The sequence below is a fragment of the Macaca mulatta genome, chromosome 4 (genome assembly GCF_049350105.2).
Source record: "Macaca mulatta isolate MMU2019108-1 chromosome 4, T2T-MMU8v2.0, whole genome shotgun sequence".
Classification (NCBI taxonomy): Eukaryota; Metazoa; Chordata; class Mammalia; order Primates; family Cercopithecidae; genus Macaca; species Macaca mulatta.
Genome location: NC_133409.1, coordinates 169,185,428 through 169,206,900, shown reverse-complemented (window position 1 = coordinate 169,206,900; position 21,473 = coordinate 169,185,428). Strand labels below are relative to the sequence as shown.

The 21,473-nt window shown below is 38.8% G+C and overlaps 1 protein-coding gene across 2 annotated transcripts in view; it reads left to right on the top strand.

The window, feature by feature from the left end:
* Window positions 1-7,675: 7,675 nt before the first annotated feature.
* The window catches only part of RNF182 (ring finger protein 182), a 54,193-nt gene continuing 40,395 nt past the window's right edge, over window positions 7,676-21,473 (top strand). For both annotated transcript variants that reach the window (XM_015135565.3, XM_015135563.3), the window contains exon 1: window positions 7,676-7,727. The gene's annotated coding sequence lies outside the window, so the exon portion shown is untranslated. The remainder of the gene's footprint in view (window positions 7,728-21,473) is intronic.

Genomic DNA, 21,473 nt, shown 5'->3' with positions numbered 1-21,473 from the left:
GACAGTCTTGTGAGAAGCTGGGAGGAAAAGCATTCCAGGCTGGGGAACGAACAGAAGGGCAGAGGGCCCAGAAAGGAATGCATTTGATGAGTTCCAAGACCAGAAAGAAAGAAAGGCTACCCTTTGTGACTCATAGGAGCCACAAAGCTCTTGTCTCTGTTTCTCTCTTTTTTTTGAGACAGAGTTTCACTCTTGTTGCCCAGGCTGGAGTACAATGGCATGATCTTGGTACACTGCAACCTCTGCCTCCCGGGTTCAAGCGATTCTCCTGCCTCAGTCTCCTGAGTAGCTGGGATTACAGGCATGTGCCACCACGCTCAGCTAATTTTTGTATTTTTAGTGGAGATGGGGTTTCACGATGTTGGTCAGGCTGGTCTCGAACTCCTGACCTCAGGAGATCCACCTGCCTCGGCCTCTCTGTTTCTCTTTGCAGTTGCTTATCTTCCCCCTACCCAGGGATCAGTACAGCGGTTAGTCTTAGTCATGTATCATGACATCTCAGCTATATCCACTTCTACCAACTGATCCCAGTCTCTTCTTTCAGGAAAGATCATGAAATTGGCTCAGCCTTTCTCCCATAACACAGAATCCTTCATGGAAGGCCAGAAACCTGTGAGGGATTCTTGGCACTTTCCTCTCCCTTATGTCTTGGAGGAGGCCCCTTAGCGAGTCCTCTCTGTTCTTCCTCCAAAATGCTTCTTTAGAGTTTTTACCTCTCTCTGTCTCCACCGCTACACACCTTGACAACGTCCCATCCACTATTTTCTTTTACTTAACCTCCTGAACTACTCTGCTCATGGGTCTTCTTGACTTCATCTTGCTCCCCACAAATCCACTCTCCACAAAATAGAGTGGTCTTTAAACCATTAATTAGGGGGAAGGTCGCCTTCATGGTGGTGGTGCATATTTGGGGTGAATTTCTTAGACTCTACCTCCTTGTTGGGCAATCTGATACATCTCCAGGGAAATAGAAGTGAGGTGTCTCTGATGGGAGGGTTTGGTTTTGTGAATGGTACAGAGGCAGAGGCCACCCCTTGAGCCTATTGTTTTGGGCCTCACTGTCAGTTTGCTTTGGTTAATGTGACCTTAATCTTGTGCCATTTCTAATAACTTGCTCTTCCTCTCCCTCAGCCTCCCTACTTACTTTGCTGACTGCTTATCTCTTATTGGCCATTGACTAATACTGTGTTGATCTGGTTCTGCTCACTAGAATAGGATCTTCCTAGGAGCCACATCTACAAATATTAAAATCTTCCCTGAGCTCCCTGTCAAGGGTTAGTTGATTTAGCAAATAATAATACAGGATGCCCAGTTAGATTTGAATTTCAGATAAACACAAAGAATAGATGGTTTAGTGTCCTTATGTTCCAAGTATTGCATGAATTGTATTTCATCTGGCAACTCTACTCTCCCCCTTTCTAGATCCACCCCACCCCAGTGAGCAGAGCTTGTTCCAGATCTTCACTCTGACCTAATCTGCCACATCTGGCTGCAGTTTACAAGCCTGTGTCTGGGTATTTCCTGTGATCTGTAGCTATCCAGCAAAGCAAGGTACACTCTCAGCTGGGTGGCCAGGTGTCAGTGGAAAATGCTGTGTTGCATCTTTCCCTTGACACACTGAGTACCTCATCCATGAAGAGCCTGTCTGGTCACAACACCCTTGGCTTGCCTTTGATGGTGCAGACTTCTTCATTTATAATGTTCAAAAGATATAGTCACAAAGAGGGCCTTTAAAATAGTTTTACTATTATAATGATGATGTGTACCATGTACAAATTTCCTTTGATAACGCTTCTAGTCTCTCACTCCAATAGTATTGCAACATTAGTCTCAAAGAGCCTTTGATCAGTGAGCTTTACTGAACGATCTAATTCTTTCCTGGAGATAAGAACAGACCTCACCACCCTCATTTTATAGATGAGGAAACTAGAAACAAATCATTTCCATTCTGCTAAGAGCTAATTTGCAGCTGTGTCAGAGATCAATAAGTGAGTAAACAGATAATGAAATTTAAAACAGATACTATTGGAACTAGGTCATATTCTGACACCTTTTTGCCACTGAGATGAGATAAACTGTGAGTGTGGGGAAGGTGGGATGTGGAGGGGCCGTGAAAAGAGATGTTTCTACTTAATGACCCAAGAAAAGAAATGATATCTTTACACTAACTCTCTAAATACAACATTTTTCAAGATAGCCCAAAGTTAATGTATTTAAAACAAAATTTACTTAAAATCAGGTTAAAGTACATAACAAGTTTACTTTCATCTGATCTTATCAATATCAAATTATACGTTCAGTTGAGATATCATGTTGGATCTCTCTGTAGAGAGCTCTTGGCAGAGAACTGCAATGTATTAGTTGCTTTCTTTTCTTTTGCTAAAATTTGATGACCTGCAGTTTTTTAACTCTCTGTTTCCATGCCGTTTTCCCCTTTGTTAAAACATATATATTTTTAAATGACTTATACAACAAACACAAGGGCATAAGAAATGATGAATAAGACAGTGCTTCTCAATCCCATTTACTTTTGGCTATATTTTCCAAGATTCTCAGAGGATACACTTCTGCAATCAGTGGCAATTACTGATGTGCCAGATAGTTTGGTGATTAAATGTATCACCACTATCAATTATTGACAACATTTTTCACAATACTTGGTTTAGTAGCAAGGATATTTCAAAATTTATCTTATCTCTGTGGAATGGACTGAAATGAGAAGATAGTCTCCTTCGCTTCTATCAGCAATTATGGGACTGTTTGGCATTGATAAGAAAGCTGGGTGTTCTTTAATTTCTTTATTGCTAAAGCCAGTAGGGTAGACCATAGTCTTTGTAAACCAAGGCATCATACACAGAACTAATTTCAAGTTGGGTAGAATTCTTCTCATTTGGCTGAATCTTTAATTTCTCGAAGAGATTCACCTATGATTAAGGAATTGAGAAGGTTAATTGGGCACCCCTTGGAGCCTTTGAAAAAAATTTGATTTAAACTCCCCACTATGGCCACAGGTTGTTGAATTTGAGGGACCAACATAACTCCTTGGAACAAGGATGTTCAAACCACTTAGGAGCAGTGTATTAAAAAGTACATTTTTCTTTACTTACGGGCATATCTTAGTCAATATTTGCCTTTTAGAACAGATTTGCCCAGTGCCCTAAGGGTGGCTATTGGGAAGATAGGAAATTGTGAGTTCTAAGTTTCTGGCTTCTATAGACTCAGCTGAGATGTATTTTTCTTTTTCAACCCTTTTAAATGGCTGGGGCTAGGTTTTTCCAGTCAAATTCAAAAGCTATCCATGAAGAAAACTAATTTTAAGACATAAACAAGTATTTTAACAAAAAATCTAAGACATAAACAAGTATTTTTAAATGTGTTTTGAATGTATTGATATCACCTCATTAAACAATGTCAGAACATGGCCAGAAGGCAGGGGCTGAAGGAGTTGTTGCTTAATGAGATAGTAATGAGCAAACATCAAAGCTTGCATTTTCCTTCTGCTTATTCCAAAATGCATGACTTAGTGGGATAAGATAATTGAGCTCAAGCTCTTAAATAATTTTAAGATATTTCTTAGGATAGTTGCTTTTCCTTTTAGTGTTTGATTGTGTCAAGAAGTGAAGGTTAAGAAATGTTCTTTTCCCCTTTGTTGAAGCTGTAGGATGTAGTGGTTAATAGTCTGGTAATTCTGCTACTAAATAACTGTGCAACCTTGGACACAGTGTGCAATAAATGCCAGTTATGATTATGATGTATAATTGAGGAAAAAATAAGGATTTGGATAGACAAATTTCAAGTTAGGGAATAGGAAAATTTTTATACAAATGTTTTAGTAGGGATGTATTATTTACTTTAAACATTAGAAATCTGACTACAATAAACTGACTTTAAACCACTTGATAACATGTGCTGCATTTTGTTAAACCTAAAAAATTTAATATTTATCAAAATGAAATTATTATAGATGCTGATCTGGTTATTGAAATTTCTGGTTTATTTTACTAACTTGAATCAAAATATCTCTTTAATTTTGATAACTTTACAGTTAGTTCAAGGGTAAAGAGAATGAACTTTTGATGTCTCAGTTACAGTTCCAATCAGATCATTTAAAGGAAGATGAGAGATTTATCTATATATATAGATGAATATATATAGATTTATATATACGTATATAGACTAACTTGAATTGAAGGTTAATAGAATAAGTGAGAGAGCTGGCCAGGCACAGTGGCTCACTCCAGCACTTTGGGAGGCCGAGGCGGGCCGATCATGAGGTCAGGAGATTGAGACTATCCTGGCTAACATGGTGAAATCCCATTTCCACTAAAAATACAAAAAATTAGCTGGGCATGGTGGCACGTGCCTGTAGTCCCAGCTACTCAGGAGGCTGAGACAGGAGAATTGCTTGAACCAGGAGGTGGAGGTTGCAGTGAGCTGAGATCATGCCACTGCACTCCAGCCTAGGCAACAGAGTGTGACTCTGTCTCAAAAAAAAAAAAAAAAAAAAAAAAAAAAGTGAGAGACCCAGCAAAGTATAATAATAAAAGTAATAATAGTTAACATTTATTCAGCATTGTACACAATCAGGCATCTACTTTTTACAACTCAAGGAGGTAAGTACTATTATACTATTATAATCGCTATTTTATAGGTAAGGAAACTGAGGAACAGATGTATTAAATTACTTGCTGAGGTCATGTAGTTGATAAACAGAGCTGGGATTCAGGTCCAGGTAATCCAACTTTAGTGTCTGTGCTAAAATCTTTCTAAAATATAAACGCATAAGCTAATGCTTGCATATAATAGTATTCTAATAAGTTGAAATTATTTAACAGAAATTGCCATACTGTGGCATATTTATGAGTTGGGGAGCATTAATGAGGTAATTACATTTTCACTGAAGGTTAAGAAGAATAGCTAACTTTAGATTTCTTAATGATATTTTGCTATAAACACTAATTCTAAAACAGAGCTGTCCAAAATGTCAACATATATAATTTAAAAATTTCTAATAATCATGTTAAAAAAGTGAAAAGGAACAAATGTTAGTGATTTTAATAACACATTTTATTTAACTCCATAAATTCAAAATATATTTTAACATGTAACCAATATAAATACTATTAATAACATATTATTTTTTAAAAGTTATTGTTCCAAGTCTTTAAAATCTGGTGTGTATTTTGCACTTACTGAACATGTCAATTCAGTAGCTAATTCATATGTGGCTAGCAGTTACTGAATTAGACTGTGCAGCTCTAGATCTTTTTAGGAAAGCAAATTCATTATTTTAACCTCATTTCAAAAATGGTGAGAATAAGAAAGACTAGTTATGTATTCACACATTAATTTTTAAGTTTTAGTACCTTCATTTTCAGTTTGGCTAAATAGACTAAAAGCTGCCACTTAACCTATTCAAATGATATCCCCTGGTAGGTAAGGTGGCACATTTTAAGATGGTTTCTTGATAAGTCTTTTAATTTTCTCCAAGAGGCAGAATGGAAGCAGATCTTAAGATAAAGCTAAACATCTTTTGGAAAAGTGAATGTCTGGAAGAATGTCTCACAGAATAAGGCAGGACCAGGTCACTAAGCAATTCTCTAAGTGCGGACACAATGTGGACTTTTCCAAGCCTTCAGCTGAGGGCAGGGATGGCCAAGTTAATGGTCCCTCCCTGTTCCGTATTCAGGTTTTGATCAGGCAGTAATGTGCATGTAGGTCAACAAATATTTATTAAAGCTCTTTGTTTTTGATTCTTCATTGATAAATTACTAATAAATGCTCATTTTAAAAAGCCAAACCAACCAAATATATGTACCAAATTGTGCATCGTAACAGGTAACTATCCCTTCAATTTTTTTTGTAGTTGACAGGTTACCACCGGTAGCAATTAGGTAGCCATTCTTATAAACCTTTATCTCTATGTTTTTGTTCCGTTTCTATCTATCTAGTTTTTTTCTTTTGTACAGAATGGGATCACCCACACATACTGTTCTGAGTCCCCCTTTTCCATTTAATAAGAAATCAATATCTATGAATTTTATATATATTATTCTTATTAATGGATGCATAGTATTACATGGTATGAATGTGCCACAATATTTAACCATATCACGATTGATGGGCATATCAGTTGCTTCAAACGTTTACTATTACAAAACTTTTGCAATGCATATCCTTTTATATCTATCGTTACACATCTGTGTGTTTCTGTATGACAGATCTCTAGAGTTGAGATAGCTGGGAGAAATGTATGTGCATTTTGAATTTCGGCAGGTATTGCCAAATGCTTAAGGGCCTGCCAAAAAGGCTTGTCTTTTGACTTCATCTGGAATATTTTTGACTTCATTCAGAATATTCCCACTACAAGAAAGTGGCCAGTCTCTCCGAGGAATAAACTGTTTTCTTTTTTCACCATGAAATAGATCTTATCTTTTCATTAGTTAATATATGTGTACTTTCAAATGGCAATCACATTGTTCTGCTTTGTGACTTCTCAGATAAGTAGGAAACCCGGAAAACATCAGCTACCGTGGATTGTATTATAAGTTATTGACATTCCTTTGGTGATTCACGAAAGCCAAAAAATAAATGTCATGTTCCCCAGGGTTTAGAGAAAGACACTGTAGCTTTTGGATTCAGCAACGGATCTTTGAAGAAAACAGTATGGAGGGGATGACTCACGCCCCCCATGGAGGCTGTCCTCTAGCTCGTCCTTTAGAGGAAGCATGACCAAGGGTCTGCTAGTACTTTTCTCTCCCTAAGAATTTCCTCAGGAGGGGAAAAAGTTAGCTTTCTTTTCTCTGCTCCTGAGTGCCATGGCCTGCAGTACGTGACCGGTCCTTGGCACAGAGTCACTCAGGGTTCATGGTAGATGCTTAGGCAGTGACGGCCAGTAGCTGCGCATTGTGGCAGCAGCTGAGATCCATACTGCAGCCTGAAAGTTATGTTTCAGCTTGTGAGGTTACAAGTGTATCCTGTGTTTACATCAGAGATAAAGCCCCCTTTCCCCTCTCTCCTACGGGAGCCCTCAACAAGACAGATACACGGTTTGGGTGGAGTGAGACCAGATCCAGCAGAGGCAAAGCTTGGTAGAAGAGGGAGGAGGAGGAGGGGGAGAGGGAGAAGGCGGCACAGCGTCCCTTGGCAGCTCCGTGCATGCTGCGGCAGTTGCAACAGGAGCACCGAGTAACAGTTGCTCAACACTTCATCACTTTGCCTTGCTCTTTCTCCTTCCTTAAGTTAATTTCCATTTTGAGGGTACAGCTCCACAGGAGAAAGGTGTGGTGGTGGTGGTGGAGGGTGTGTGTGGGCGGATGGTGGAGCGACGGCAGTTGGAATGTCCAGTGTGGGAAAGCAAAGGAGTGCCTACTAGGATGCGAATACCACTTGGCCCTGGGCTCGCTCCGCTTTAGCCTTCCGCTCTCGCTGGGGAGAAACAGGCGGTGTGTGAGGGAGACTGAGAGAGGGGCGTGTTTGTGTTGGTGGCGGCCCATCGGGGGTCCTTGTCCCCTCCGAATACCCGGACTGCTGAGGGGAAGGGCTGGGGGGCCCCGGCGGTTGCCATGGTGACGCAGGGTCGGCGGCTCCGCGCAGTGGAGACAAAGCAGCCCGCCCGCCAGCCCGCTAGCTCCTCGCGCGAGCTCCTCCTCCGCGGGAACCTCCCTCCCCTCCCAGGAGCCGCCGCAGCCGGAGCGGCTCCCGGGCCCTGGGCCGCCGCCGGCCAGGTAAGGCGAGCGCGCCCGCGGCCGGGGAGGGGTCGGCTGGACGCCGGGTGGGGTGGGGCACGCCCGGCGCGCGGAGGGAGGGGTGCCCGCATCCGGCTGCGCCCGAGTCCCCGGGGGCGCGTCCCCACCGAGGAAACGGCCGGCGGTCGCCCCCGACGCCGCTGCCGCCGCGGCCTCCCCCACGCCGGGGCAGCCGCCAGCCCCGCAGTCCTGGACCGCGCCGGGCCGCCTGAGCGCGCCGAGGAGAGGGGGCGGCAAACTTCAGGCCGAGCGGCGCCGGGGCCGGTGCGCGGAGTCTCCCTCTGGGCACCGCGGAGGCCGCCGTCCTGGCACCAACTTGAGGGGCTGCGCGGCGGAGGGCGGTTCCGGAGCGCGGTTCCGGAGCGCCCGCGCTGGCTGCACCTGCTCAGGGAGCTGCCCCTCTGTTGTTGTTGTTGTTGTTGTTTTTCCTTCTTGGCGTGCCATCGAGGCTTTTAGGGGAAAAAAAGGTATGAAAATATTTACCTTTGGATTTTCGTGTTTCATGGTATTCTCTTTGAGGAGGGCATGGAGGGACAAGCGAAAGATTTTTACAAATCTCTGAAAAGCGAGCCCATTTTTATGCCTGTGGCTGAAGCATTTTGAGGGGACTTCTGAAGTTCGTTTGGATATTGAATCGAAAGACCTTTTTCTTTGGACGGTGCAGTTGCACCTATAACTAGATAGTAAGAGTAGCCCGGGTTTCCCCGGCTGGCGAGACCAGAGTGTAGAGCTGTACCGATACTTTGTCGAGGAGATACTTGGCACCCAGGTCATTGCTTTTGTTTCTGGAAGGTATTGTGTTCATGCTGTAAGGAACTGGAAAGTGCCTTGTGTTTTTTTATGTGTAGGGAGGCAATCCAAAGCACCTCTGGAGGCAGGTAGCTGGGCGGTGTTCGCCTCGGTGTTTATGAGTTCTCGTGATGATAAGGACCACGATGCGGTTGCCATTGGGGCACTGGATATATTAAAGGTACCCCTGCCCTTTCTCAGTGGCCCCAAGCCTTACAATCATTTCGTGATAATTAGTTTGTTGCAGACGCGAAGCACAGATTTAAATTGTGACTGTGAAGACTTATTTTTTTGGTACTTAGACATCATCTTACATGTAGTAATATGAAAGAAAACATACATTTTCAGAAATACAGTTGATCAATTCAGAAGGAAATTGTATATATGTTAATAAGATCTGTTTTAAATCATATTTAATATGAGATGTCATATTGATAACTGGGAAATTATCTAACATATAAAATTGTATATCCAACTTAGTAAAATAATGTATAAGTTGGAATAGGTCAGTTAAAGAACTCTATATGGAATGCAAGAAGTTATATTTTTGCTAAAAAGTAATTAATGAAAACAAACTACCAGTGATCATTTTGAATTGCAGTTAAGTTGATTGGAATTCTGGATATTACAGCTATTTGAAGTGTCAGGCAAAGAGTGGTTATCTAATATTCCTCTTCCCTCTTTTGGGATTTCAACACCTGTTAGCCTGCTGATTACTAGGTTTCTCAGTCTGTTCATATTTGCCAGCAACTTTAAGTAATGTCGCTTCATTAGAAGATTGTATTGGAAACTAAAGGATTGAAGTTGCAATAACAGTTTGCAGGTTATTTCACAATTGGGCTTGTTTTTAAACTGAATTTTACCTGTGGAAGATTCACAGATGCTCTGCTAAATACTCTTTCATGACGGTAATGAAATGGTACATTGATTAAAACGAAGTAGATCTGTTTTGAGAAGATAAACAGGAGAGAAAAGTATTTTCTCACTTAAACGTGAACAGCAAACAGGATATTGAAGGCTAGGCACATTATATAGACAGAGAATGTAGCTTTATGTTTTGTACTAAAAATAAATTATTTGTATGTGTGTGTGTGTATGTGTGTGTTTTTCCTAAGGGACCAAGAGAACAGCTTTATTCAGATCTTTGTTAGCAAAATGAGCATTCAAGTTAAAGGACTTGGTCCATGCTTTCAGCCAGATGAAACCCACACTGTGAATTCTAGCCTCAACATTTATGTTGAGGCCCTTAATCTGAGTGACGAAGAATGGAGATATCCATGGTGAATTTAGCAGTAAGAACTGGTACTTTGCCTTTCCTGCTAGCTCACGCAGGCACAACATTCAGTATAGTTTGGCTTCTTCAAAACTGCATCATTTTCTGCCAAAATATAAAGTCAGTATACAGAAATCAATAATCATGTATTGCATGCACTGCTTGGTTGTAGTTATAAGAGCTCTGAAGCATGAAATGAAGCTTGTGTCAGTGCAGTGGAAAACAATAATCTGGCATGATTATATGTGTTACTAGTGTTCTGAGGTATGTGCATAACCAGATAATGAAACAAAAAATACTATGATATCTGCAATATGTCCTTAGAAAATGCAAACAGAAAATGTGCTTTCTGTCCATGGTGTAGCCACCTGGTGGAAGCAGGCAACAGCGCTGCATATCCCCAGGTGTAAAATGCTAGTCATCACTCTTGCTGATTCACGGGACTTTTCCTGCATTTCTAGCTTCCGAGTTTTAATTTTATGAAGTAAAACTGGCCCTAATTTTTGGTATAAGCTGTAAAATATGGCTTGATAATCATCACCATAGCTGTATTCTACCTGAAAGATTTTTGTAATTTAGTTTATGAAGCATATCCAAAGAAAAAAAAATGAGTCACAAATGTTCCTGTGTAAGTTAGGATTAACATTATATTTGTGCCGTTGAAAGTCAGTTGTTTGTAACTACATAAGCCTACATGGGCAGCCTAAAACCACTGAAGCCTTTATTAGCTGTTTCTGGGTCAACATTCTCTTGCGATTTTTAGTTGCACTGTGATAACATGATTACTGGTTGGTAATTTAGTATGTAGTGCAATGTGTCGTAGCATTTATAAAAGCACATTTGTGAAGGATGGTAGTTTTTAAATGATTTCTTCATTACCAAAACACTTAGGTTTAGATTTGCGGCTGGGGAGAATAATGTGACCCTGAGACCTCAAGACAAAATGCTCTAAGTATAAGATATTGTTAACTGACCTGCTGTGCACAGTGGGTATTGGTCAGAACTACTGTACTGCAAAAAGGCACAGGAGACACATGGTCATGGTGATAGGATGTGGTGTTTAGTAACATGGATCATTAATAGTGATTGATAGAAGCTGAAAAACTTTTGTGGGCATGTGTTTCATTTTTCATGTTTTCAGTTCAAATGGAGATAAGATGTCTTAAGCTGTTTGGTAAGCCACAAGTGCTTGGGGAAAATATATACTTTTATACAGTATTATACATAATTTAAGTGATATAAACATAGTTCAAGGTAAATGATTGTTTTCCTTATGTGCCAATTGTTTGTAGCAGTTATATAGTATGGTTTTGGACATCAGTCATCAAATGTTTATCAAATGTTTCCTTCTGTATATTCTGTGTTGCTTGATGAAAGTCAACTGACCTCTTATAGTTGGGGACTTACTTGTTTTTCAACTATTAGGGTTATTTATTTTATATGTAATTCTTTATGTATGATACCCAGATATTCTCCTTTGGTCTTGTTTTCAGCCTTCCTTTTTTCCGAAGTCGTTAATTTTGTAATGTTTTTAAAAAAATGTTTTATATTTCCAGAGCTTATTTTAAAAATGATTTGGTTAATGTGTAATTTGATCAGAAAATAGTGTGCATAAAAAACACATTATAATCTTTATATTTTGCATTTTGAGTATTTATAGACATTGTATGTTGGAGAGTAGAATTTGGGATCCTGTTAGGTGATGGCTTATTTCCATACATGTTTTGAACTTGATCCTTGCTTCTTTATCTTACAGTCGTTTGAAGTGAAAACCAAAGAACTAGGAGGTGGAGGCAGCAGTGAGTTAAAAGGTGTTAAAGAGATCAGTACACACTGAGAGTCTGCGGGTGTAGTGGCCAAAAGTGGTGCAGGGGTGGGGGTGCAGTGCTGGGGGTTGGGAGGGCAGGGTCAGGGAGTCTGGGGTTGGAAGCTGGGAGACAGTGATGGCTCTAATAATCTCTTTAACACTTTATGGTCCAGACTCTAAAGCAAATTACCTGAGGTCTTTACCTAGTGACCATTTCCAAAGGCTGGCCAGTCCTACAAAAGAGGTGCTGGTGCTGGTCCTGGTCACTTGCCTCCATTTTTCCTCCCAATTAACTAAAACATGACTCTCTCAAATTGTGATTTAAGTGCACTTTAAATATTGTAAACCACAAATTAAGGCCCAATAATAAAATGTTTCCACATGAGTAATGTTATCTAATTGGTCAGGTACATGATTTAGATAATCAAGATAGCAATGGAACTATAAAATAAAACTGTGTGTGTTTGGCTAACATATTTGATGTATTTGAGTGAGAAGTTGTGTTTCCGAGCAGTCTGTTGTGAACCATCTTCCCTCTTCTATAGCTATGGTCATTCAAGGCAGACATGGTGTTTTACGTAAGTTGATCACCATGTGATGTGTCAGGCATAGTTATACTGAAGAATTGTTGTTTCCTCAAACTCTTGAATTTTAAATCTACAATAAAAGGTTTCTGTGTGGTCTTCTCTGGCCTTTTTTTCTTCCTGTATATTGGTTTCCTGAGACCTTGTTTAGTCTGATTGCAGTAATTTTGACTTCCAGCTCTTCTCTGTCAATCAAACCCTTATGAATTCTTCCCTATGGGCCACTTTTCCAAGCACTTCAGAAATACCAACTCATTTAATCCTCACAACAACCCTTTGAAGTAGGTACTATTATCCCCATTTTATAAATGAGGAAACTGATATGATCTCTTTCTGTTATGTTAACCCAAAGGTACACAAAATATACCAGAATCCTGGCTTTGTGTCAAGGAATGCAGCAAGCTTTATTTTCTATTTACTGATATCTACTAAGTGTAGAAATAATGACACTAATTATTATGCTTGGGCTTTCCTCCCCCATCTTATATTTTCTTTTTGCTAAAACTAAAACCTAAAGTCATAAAACAAGAAGCATTTCTTCATAGCACATTGTGACATGTACCAGTATTTTTTTCTGTACATAGAAACTAGAATAATTTATGAAAAAGATATTTTCCGAAGGTGGTTGTTCTTTAATTTATTATTTGTATTCATATATTTAAAGAATATAGTCAGCCTTGCATAGCTGCAGATTCTATCAATTATGGATTGGAAATATTTGGAAAAAAATAACAATACAATGATAAAAAAAATACAAATAAGAAACCCAGTCTAAGAACTATTTACATGATATTTACATTGTATTAGGTATTATAAGTAATCTACAGATGATTTAAAGTACATGGCAGGATGTACATAGGTTACATGCAAATACTATGCCATGTTATACCAGGGACTTGAGCATCCTCAGATTTTGGTATCCTTGGGGGTCCTGAAGCCAACCCCCCTGCAGATATTGAGGGGTGACTACATATTTTCTGTGGTATTGGCCGTGCTATATACATGTAAATCTCTCTTGGAAATGTTGATCCATTTGCATTGCCTCACGGGGTTATCCTCAATCTGGGCTCACCTGCTCTTCCCTAGGCTACCTCTTACATGTGCTAAGGACTAAGTGATACTCCCTTCTCACTCTCTCCCAGTGGAACTCTGTGCATGTCCCTCCTCTGAAATAACACATGTTCTTACTGTCTCCATAGAAGAATGAGTAAGCATTTTAATTTCAGGAGCCTTATTTAAGCTATGTGAAAAGTAGTACTAAATAAGAGACAGGTGTTCATAAAAGCAAGTGAGTAAACATAGTTCTGTAGGTTCATTTAATAGTAAATTTTGTAATAACTACTATTTATTAAGCATTTACTTGGTGCCAGGTACGCTATTAAGTATTCCACACAAGCTGTCTCTTTTGATCATCACCATAATTCTTGTTTCCTTATCTATAAAAGGCTAATAAATAGCTTATCCAAGATGGTACAGAGTTGGTAGATTTAAAAACATGATTTGTGTGGATAAACCACAATCTGAATTTGACTATGATTGCGTTGTTAATTACCAGCAGACAAAGAATGCCTTCGTGCTGCAGTGAAGATGCTTTGGGATTATGTTACTCTGGAAAGAGTGGCAGTTGAGGACTGCCTGGTGGAGCAAATTCAGAGTGGCAGGTATGGATGGCTGAGAAGGAGGAGGTAGTTCTCTGGAGGTAGCCAAGAAAAAGACATTGTTGTTTACAATTATTGCTGCAGACCTCAGATGGGCTTTTGGAGTAGAAGGAGGGAGAGAACCCCTATCCTCAGGTCGAATTTTGGAAAAAAAGCCAACAAAATTAAATGGAGTTATTTTCTGTCTCCTGAATTTGTGTTTTGTTTTATACTGTGTTCCGGATTGGAAATGAACAAGGGCAAGGGCTACCTGAGTGGTATAGGATGAAATGAAATGAAAAGTAACTCAATAAATGTCATACACCGCAGGCTAAATTCTCTGAGGGTCAGAGCAACATGCTCTTTGTTACAGTGGGAGATTTCCTTGTTTTAGGATGCTGAAGGTCTGGAGCGTGGTATAAGGGATGAAGTTAGAAGTTTGGAAAGATGTTTTCATTTGGGTCATTCCCCTGCATGGCGTGGGGTTTTCCTGGAATTCCTGGTGCATACTTTTCTTGATAACTCCTGGGGGAAAAAAGGAATAAGAGACTTAGAATCTTAATACTATGGAATAAAACCACTTTTATGATCATCTAATTATTTAGATCACTATGACCTTTTTTTTTTTTTTTTTTTTTTTTTTTTAATGTTCAATGCCAATATGAGAAGCCAGACATCCTGGATTTGAATACTGGCTCTGCCACCTTTTAGTGATATGACCTTGAGGTAGCTGCTTAATCTCTCTGTGCCTTCATTTCATTACTGCAATGGACAGCATTCTTATGTGCCCTCCAAATTCGTATGTTGAAATTCTAACCCCCAAGGTGATCATATTAGGAGGTAGGGCCTTTGGGAGGTGATTAGGCCATGAGGGTGGAGCCCTCATAAATAGTATTAGTGCCCTTATAAAAGAGACCCCAGAGAGGTCATTGGCCCCTTCTGCCATGTGAGAACACAGTGAGAAGGCACCATCTGTAAACCAATAAGTGGTCTTTTACGAGATACCTAATCTGCCAGCACCTTAATCCTGGACTTCCCAGTTCCCAGAACAGTAATAAAGAAATTTCTGTTGTTTATAAGCCATTCAGCATATGGTATTTTGTTATAGCAATCTGAACAAACTAAGACAATTACGTTTAAAGCGGAGACAATAATATTACTTCACTTGGTGATTGTAAGGATTAAATGAATTAACATTTCTAATGTAATTAATAGTTATTAAGGGTAAGTTTTGTGTGGAGAAAGGAAAATTAATATTTAATTTATTTCAGGTAGAAACAAAAATCTCATTTTCTTTGGGCCTTTAAGTTCAACTTGCATATCTTAATGCTCTGTTTATATATCTGGTGAATATGAGCAATCATCTTCACTTTTTCTTTGACTAAACTTTAATTCAAATTGAACATATTGGATTTCTTAAATTATCAGCCTCATTTATGAACTTAAATTTCAAACCTTAAATATTGTAAATTGCACATGTTACTTTAATTATTGATTGTTCTATTTAGATAAATCATATGCTTATTGGGCAAATTTATGACTCAAGTAAGTAAAACCTTACCAAATACTTAGGTGAAGTTCCTTTGAATATTTTGTCACTTACAAAATTAATATTGTATAGACATAGTCAAATACTCCTAAACATTTCAATCAAAATAAATCTTATCTAAAATCTATTACACATTTTGAACTAGAATCACAAGGCTCATCTGTCAGTTTGATGTCAGATTCTTTTAAATTGTGCACAGGCTGTTCCAATTAATATAAGACATATTTCTAAACTTTTCTAAAAAGTAATAATACAAGTCTGATTTTCCTCATCTCTACATTTAATTCTAAACCTTCTCTAGATGGGAGTTAGTTACCCACTAGAAGGAAGTTTATAATCTCAGATAAACTAACTGAAGATGCCATTCTAGGTGAACTTTAGTTATCTTACCATCCCATATTGATTTGAAATTGCTGTCTGACCATTTTTGAATTAAAATATGGTTGCTTATTGATCACTCATTTAAGGCTTGAATGCTGCAACTGGACGGCACACATTCTGGAGAATTCTTCCTATGACATAGATGGACAGGCTTGGCCCTCCTGTGTAGTCATCATAACAATAGGAGACTCCAAACCCTTCTTTTCAGATAGTGTTGGTTTTTTAATCCTTAGACCAGTGCTGTCCAATATGTACTTCTAAGTTATGGGTAGTGATATTAAAAAGTAAGATTTGGCCAGGTGCGTGACTCACACCTGGAGGCCGAAGCAGGAAGATCACTTGAGGCCAGGAGTTCAAGACCAGCTTGGGCAACATAGTGAGATTTCCACCTCTACAAAAAGTGCTAAAATTAGCTGGGCACAGTGGTGCGCATGTGTAGTCCCAGCTGCTCTGAAGGCTGAGGTAGGATGCAGGAGGATTGCTTTAGCTCAGGAATTCAGGTTTCCATGAGCCATGATTATTCCACTGCACTCCAGTATGGCGTGAGACTCTGCCCCTTAAAAAAAAAAAGAGAAAGTAAAAAGTAATTATTTTTAGTAGTAGATTTTATTTAACCTAATATATCAAAATTACCGTAATTTCAACATGTAATCAATAAAACAATTATTAATGAGATATTAAACATTTTCATTTTGCACAAACTATTTGGAATCTGGTGTGCATTTTACACTTAGAGAACATCTCAATTTGGATGGTAAATTTTTAGCAATTAAAGTGAGGCCGGGCATGGTGGCTTATTCCTGTAATCCCAGCACTTCGGAAGGCTGAAGTGGACAGATCACCTGAGGTTGGGAGTTTGAGACCAGACTGGCCAACGTGGTGAAACCCCGTCTCCACTAAAAATAGAAAAATTAGCTAGACCTGGTGGCGCGTGCCTGTAGTCTCAACTACTCAGGAAGCCGAGGCAGGACAATCGCTTGAATCTGGGAGGCGGAGGTTGCAGTGAGCCAAGATTGCACCACTGCACTCCAGCCTGTGCAACAGGAGGAGACTCCGTCTCAAAAAAAAAGGAAAAAGAAAAAAAAAGAAAAGAAATGTGGTCTTACCAAAAGAGTAATGTTGTATTTGCAGGAAAAATATTTTTCATTGGTTCAGTTTCTAAATTTAAGTTAATTGAAATTAAATGCGATGTAGATTTCAGCTTCTTAGTTGCACCAGCCACATTTCAAGTGCTCAATAGCCAAACATGACTAGTGGCTGCCATGTTGAATAGTATAGTCCTAGACTTGATTCAGAGTCACTCCTCACCCTGTCTCTCATTGTTATGGAGTCCCTTGTTGTTATGATGACTATACAGGAGGGCCAAGCCTGTCTGTCTATATCAGCTTTAGGCTTTGCCCACCAATATTTGAGATATCTTCTTTCATTCTGTTGGATTCTTCATTTCCCTTGCTCACAGTTATGTTAGTCGTTTTAATGACATCTCTTGGTTTGAAAGGCATTTTAATGTGATTTCATTAGATCCAAATATTCTATACTTTTACCTATTTTTCTGAGTGACTTCTGCAACAATGTTTTTTTGATTTGTTTACAACAGTTGTACTTCCAAAGGTAGTGCAGTGGGGTAGGCTTATGCCATCTTTGTTTCTTCATAGGTAGTTTGCCATTTAGATAGGATTATGAAGACTGAACTGTGATCTAAGCATGAGCTCGTAATGCTGGCTGGCAGCCCCACTCCTTTTTTCTAGTCTGTTCATTATTCTTCTGTCCTGGACAAACAAAATCCAAATAAACAAGAATATTAGCAGAGATAAATAAAATTGAGATAATTAAAATAATGCAAATGAGTGGATGAGTACCTTAGATTAAAAGGTAAGGTAACATTTAAATAGGGATTTGAGTGACAAGAGAAGATCTGCTCAAGAGCAGAGCATTTCAGACAGAATCAGTCAGTGCAAAGGCCCTGAGGCAGAGAGAGAAGGCAGGAGAGTCATATGAAATGAGGTTAGAAAGAAAAGGGGTGGCCAGATTGCTCCAGACTTTGTTATTCATGGTAAGGACTTGAGTTTTATTCTATGTGGAATAGGAAGCCATTGGAGGACTTTTTGTAGAGGTGGTCCAGGAAAGATGGGAGTAATTTGGTTAACATTTTAGAAATATTATTCCATGTAGAGAACGAATCTACATGGAAGATGTAAGGGGACAAGATTGGTACCAGGGAGACTTGTTAGGAGCCAATTTCAATAGTTCAGGTGAGAGATGGTGTATTTACCACAATTTTAATTTTACATTTATTTATGTGATAGATTTATACCATCCTCAGTAGACTGTAAGCTCCAACAGGGCAGAAACAATGTCTTTTTTTTTTTTTTTGCCTAAAGTTGTAATCCCAGTGTAGTATTCCCAGATGTAGTCCCCGTATGTTGACTTAACTGTCAATTCAGCATTTTCCATATTTCACACATAGAAGATATGTGTATGTATCATGACCAAATAAATTACTATAGCTAGCAGGAAAGTATTCCTAAAGTCAGAATATCAAGGCCTTTATTCAGATGTTCAGATTAGAGTTGGAAGTCCTTCACTCTGATTCTGACAGTGAAATGACTTACAAACCACTTATTAACAAGTAGAAGATATTTTCACAGGAAATCAGAACATTTGATGATCCCAAAAGATAGCACATTAGTTATAACCATATGATGTCACTGAAACTTTTGAAATTGTTATGATCTCTTAATCATGATAATGTATGGATAGAAAATTTACTCAGCAATGTATCTTACATTGAATATATACAAAAGATGTTTAAAAATAATACATCTTGCTATGATTCGTTTGAGATAGACATCACTTATCATAATGGGGTACTAGAAATGCACTATGCTGTTGATACAGTTTTGGTGGGTGAGTGTATTAGTCCATTCTCACGTTGTTATAAGGAACTACTTGAGAGTGGGTAATTTATGAAGAAAAGAGATTTAATTGAGTCACAGTTCTGCAGGCTGTGCAGGAAGCATGGCTGGGGAGGCCTCAGGAAACTTAACAATCATGGCACAAGGCGAAGGTTAAGGAGGCACATTTTACATGGCCAGAGCAGGAAGGAGGAAGAGAGATGGGAGAGGTGCCACACACTTTCAAATAACCAGATCTCCTGAGAACTCTGTCACGAGACAGCACTATGGGTATGGTGCTAAACCATTAGAAGCCTCCTCTTTATCTAATCACCTACCACCAGGCCCCACCTGCAACTTTGGGAAATAAAATTCAACATGAGATTTGGGTGGGGACACAGAGCCAAACCATATCAGTAAGGAACTAGCATCATAGAAAAATTAATGTTTTCCTTTTTCCCTGTCTTTATAGACAATGATGGAAGAGTTAGAAATCCTTAAACAGCTTTATGTAGACAAATGGACACATAATTAGGAGAAGCTTAAAGCATTTTAGAACTCAGGATAATATCTCTATTGAGATTCAGTTATTCTTTGATCTGCAGTAAATTTAAATGGTCGTGGTTGGTCTATAAATATAAATTTTTCTTTCACAGACAGTTTTAAAAGGGGAAAATTTAGACAGCTCTTGTAAAAATCTCACATTGTAGAGTAGGAAATTTCTTAAGTAACACTGTGCTAGGCTCTAATGACTCAAAGATGAACAAATCAAGTGTAGCCCTACCCTGCTGATGCGAACAGAAGAAATTACAGGTAAGTGTCTGGTCGTTACACAAGTGTGTATCATGATAGGGCATATATATGATGCCTGTGGGATCTGTAGGAGAGGCATCCAAGCAAGATTTGGGATTTGGGAATAATTGATGTCTATACTGGATGAAGGATGACCCAGGAAAGCAGGCAAATATGGGACAGTTTGGGGTGGTAAGAGTGGGTAAAAGAGCTATAAAGAGGGAACTGGGCATCGTAAAAGCTTAGAATCCATTTGAGATAATATGGCTTCTTTTGGAGAGTAAAAAGAACTGGGGAGGGGATGGAGTGGGGTCGGGGAGGAGAAAGGAGTAAGGGATGTGGCTGGTGAGGTAGACAGAGGCCAGATGAGGAAGACGGTAAAATATTTTAAGCAGGGGAGTAAATGATCAGATTTGAGTTTTAGAAAATCTCTCATGGTGTTACATGTAGACTTTTCACAATCACAACATTACCTGTTTTGTGTTGTATGTATCCTGTATAGACATAGGAAGCATTACTTTTATTTTTAGATACACTTGTTATTGAAGGTTAACGTACATATAGGAAAGTGCACGAATCATAAGGATATACAGCTTTCATGCATTTTCAAGTGAGTCCCCTGTGTAACTACCTACTCACATCAAAAAATAGAAGATTACTATCACCCCCAAATCCTTCCTTTGCCTTTTTTTCAGTTATTACCTGCCCCCAAAGGTGACCCATAGTCTGAATTCTAACACTGTTGATTAGTTTTGCCCGTTTTAGAACTTTATACAAATGGAATCAGGCAGTGTGTACTTTTATGTGTGTTTGTATGATAGCTTTCACCAACTATTTGGGATATTCATCCTTGCTGCTGGATGTAGTAATAGTTTGATTTTTGTCTCTGTCATTTTGGTATAGTATTTCATTGTTGCCTGTAGCACACTTTTTAAAATCGTACTGTTCATAGACATTTGGGATGTTCCCATTTTCAGCTATTACAAATAGTGCTGCTACAAACATTCTCATACATGTGTATGTGAGCAATTCTGTTGTGCATCTCTGTAGAAGTAGAAAGGTCATGGGTTATATGTATGATTTAGCTGTGATATTGCTATCAAACTTTTGCCAAACAGTTGTCCAGGTGGTTATATCAGTGACATTCTCAACATCAGTGTATGAAAGTTCTAGTTGTTTCTCATTCTTGCTCATAGTTGTATTGCCATAGTGGCAGATGAAAAATGGTACCTCACTGCAGTTTTTGTTTGTACTTTCCTAATAAGTGATGTTGAGCATTTTTTCATGTTTTATTAGCCATTTGGATAGCCTCTTTGATGAAATGCCAGTTCAAATATTTTTGTCCATTAAAAAAGATTGTCTTTTTCTTACTGATTTTTATGGAGTTCTTTATATTTTCTAGATAGAAGTCCTTTGTGTGATATATTTGTTGTGGAATTCTTCCACACTATAGCTTGCTTTTAACTCTTATAATTTTTCAATCAGAAGCGTTTAATTTTAATGAACTCATTTATATATATTTTCTTTTAATGTTAGTGCTTTTTGTGTCTTAAGAATTTTTTGCCTGCTCCAAGATCATGAAGATATTCTCCTATGCTACCAAGAAGTTTTATTGTTTTACTTTTCACATTTAGATTTATAACTCCTTTGAATTGATTTTTGTGTATGGTGTGAGGTAAGGGTCAAAATGATTTTTATCTATATAAATATCTTGTTGACCCAGCATTATTTATTGAAAGGATTATTCCTTCTCCATTAAATTGCAGTGGCATCCTTTTCATAAAAATAAGTAATCATATGCTTATGAATCTCTGTCTGGATTCTGTATTTTGTCCTTATGATGCATTTGTCTAATAAAGTGCCTTACATAATCCCAGCACTTTGGGAGGCCAAGGTGGGTGGATCACTTGAGGTCAGGAGTTTGAGACCAGCCTGGCCAACATGGTGAAACCCCGTCTCTACTAAAAATACAAAAATTAGCCAGGTGTGGTGGTTCACACCTGTAATCCCAGCTACTTG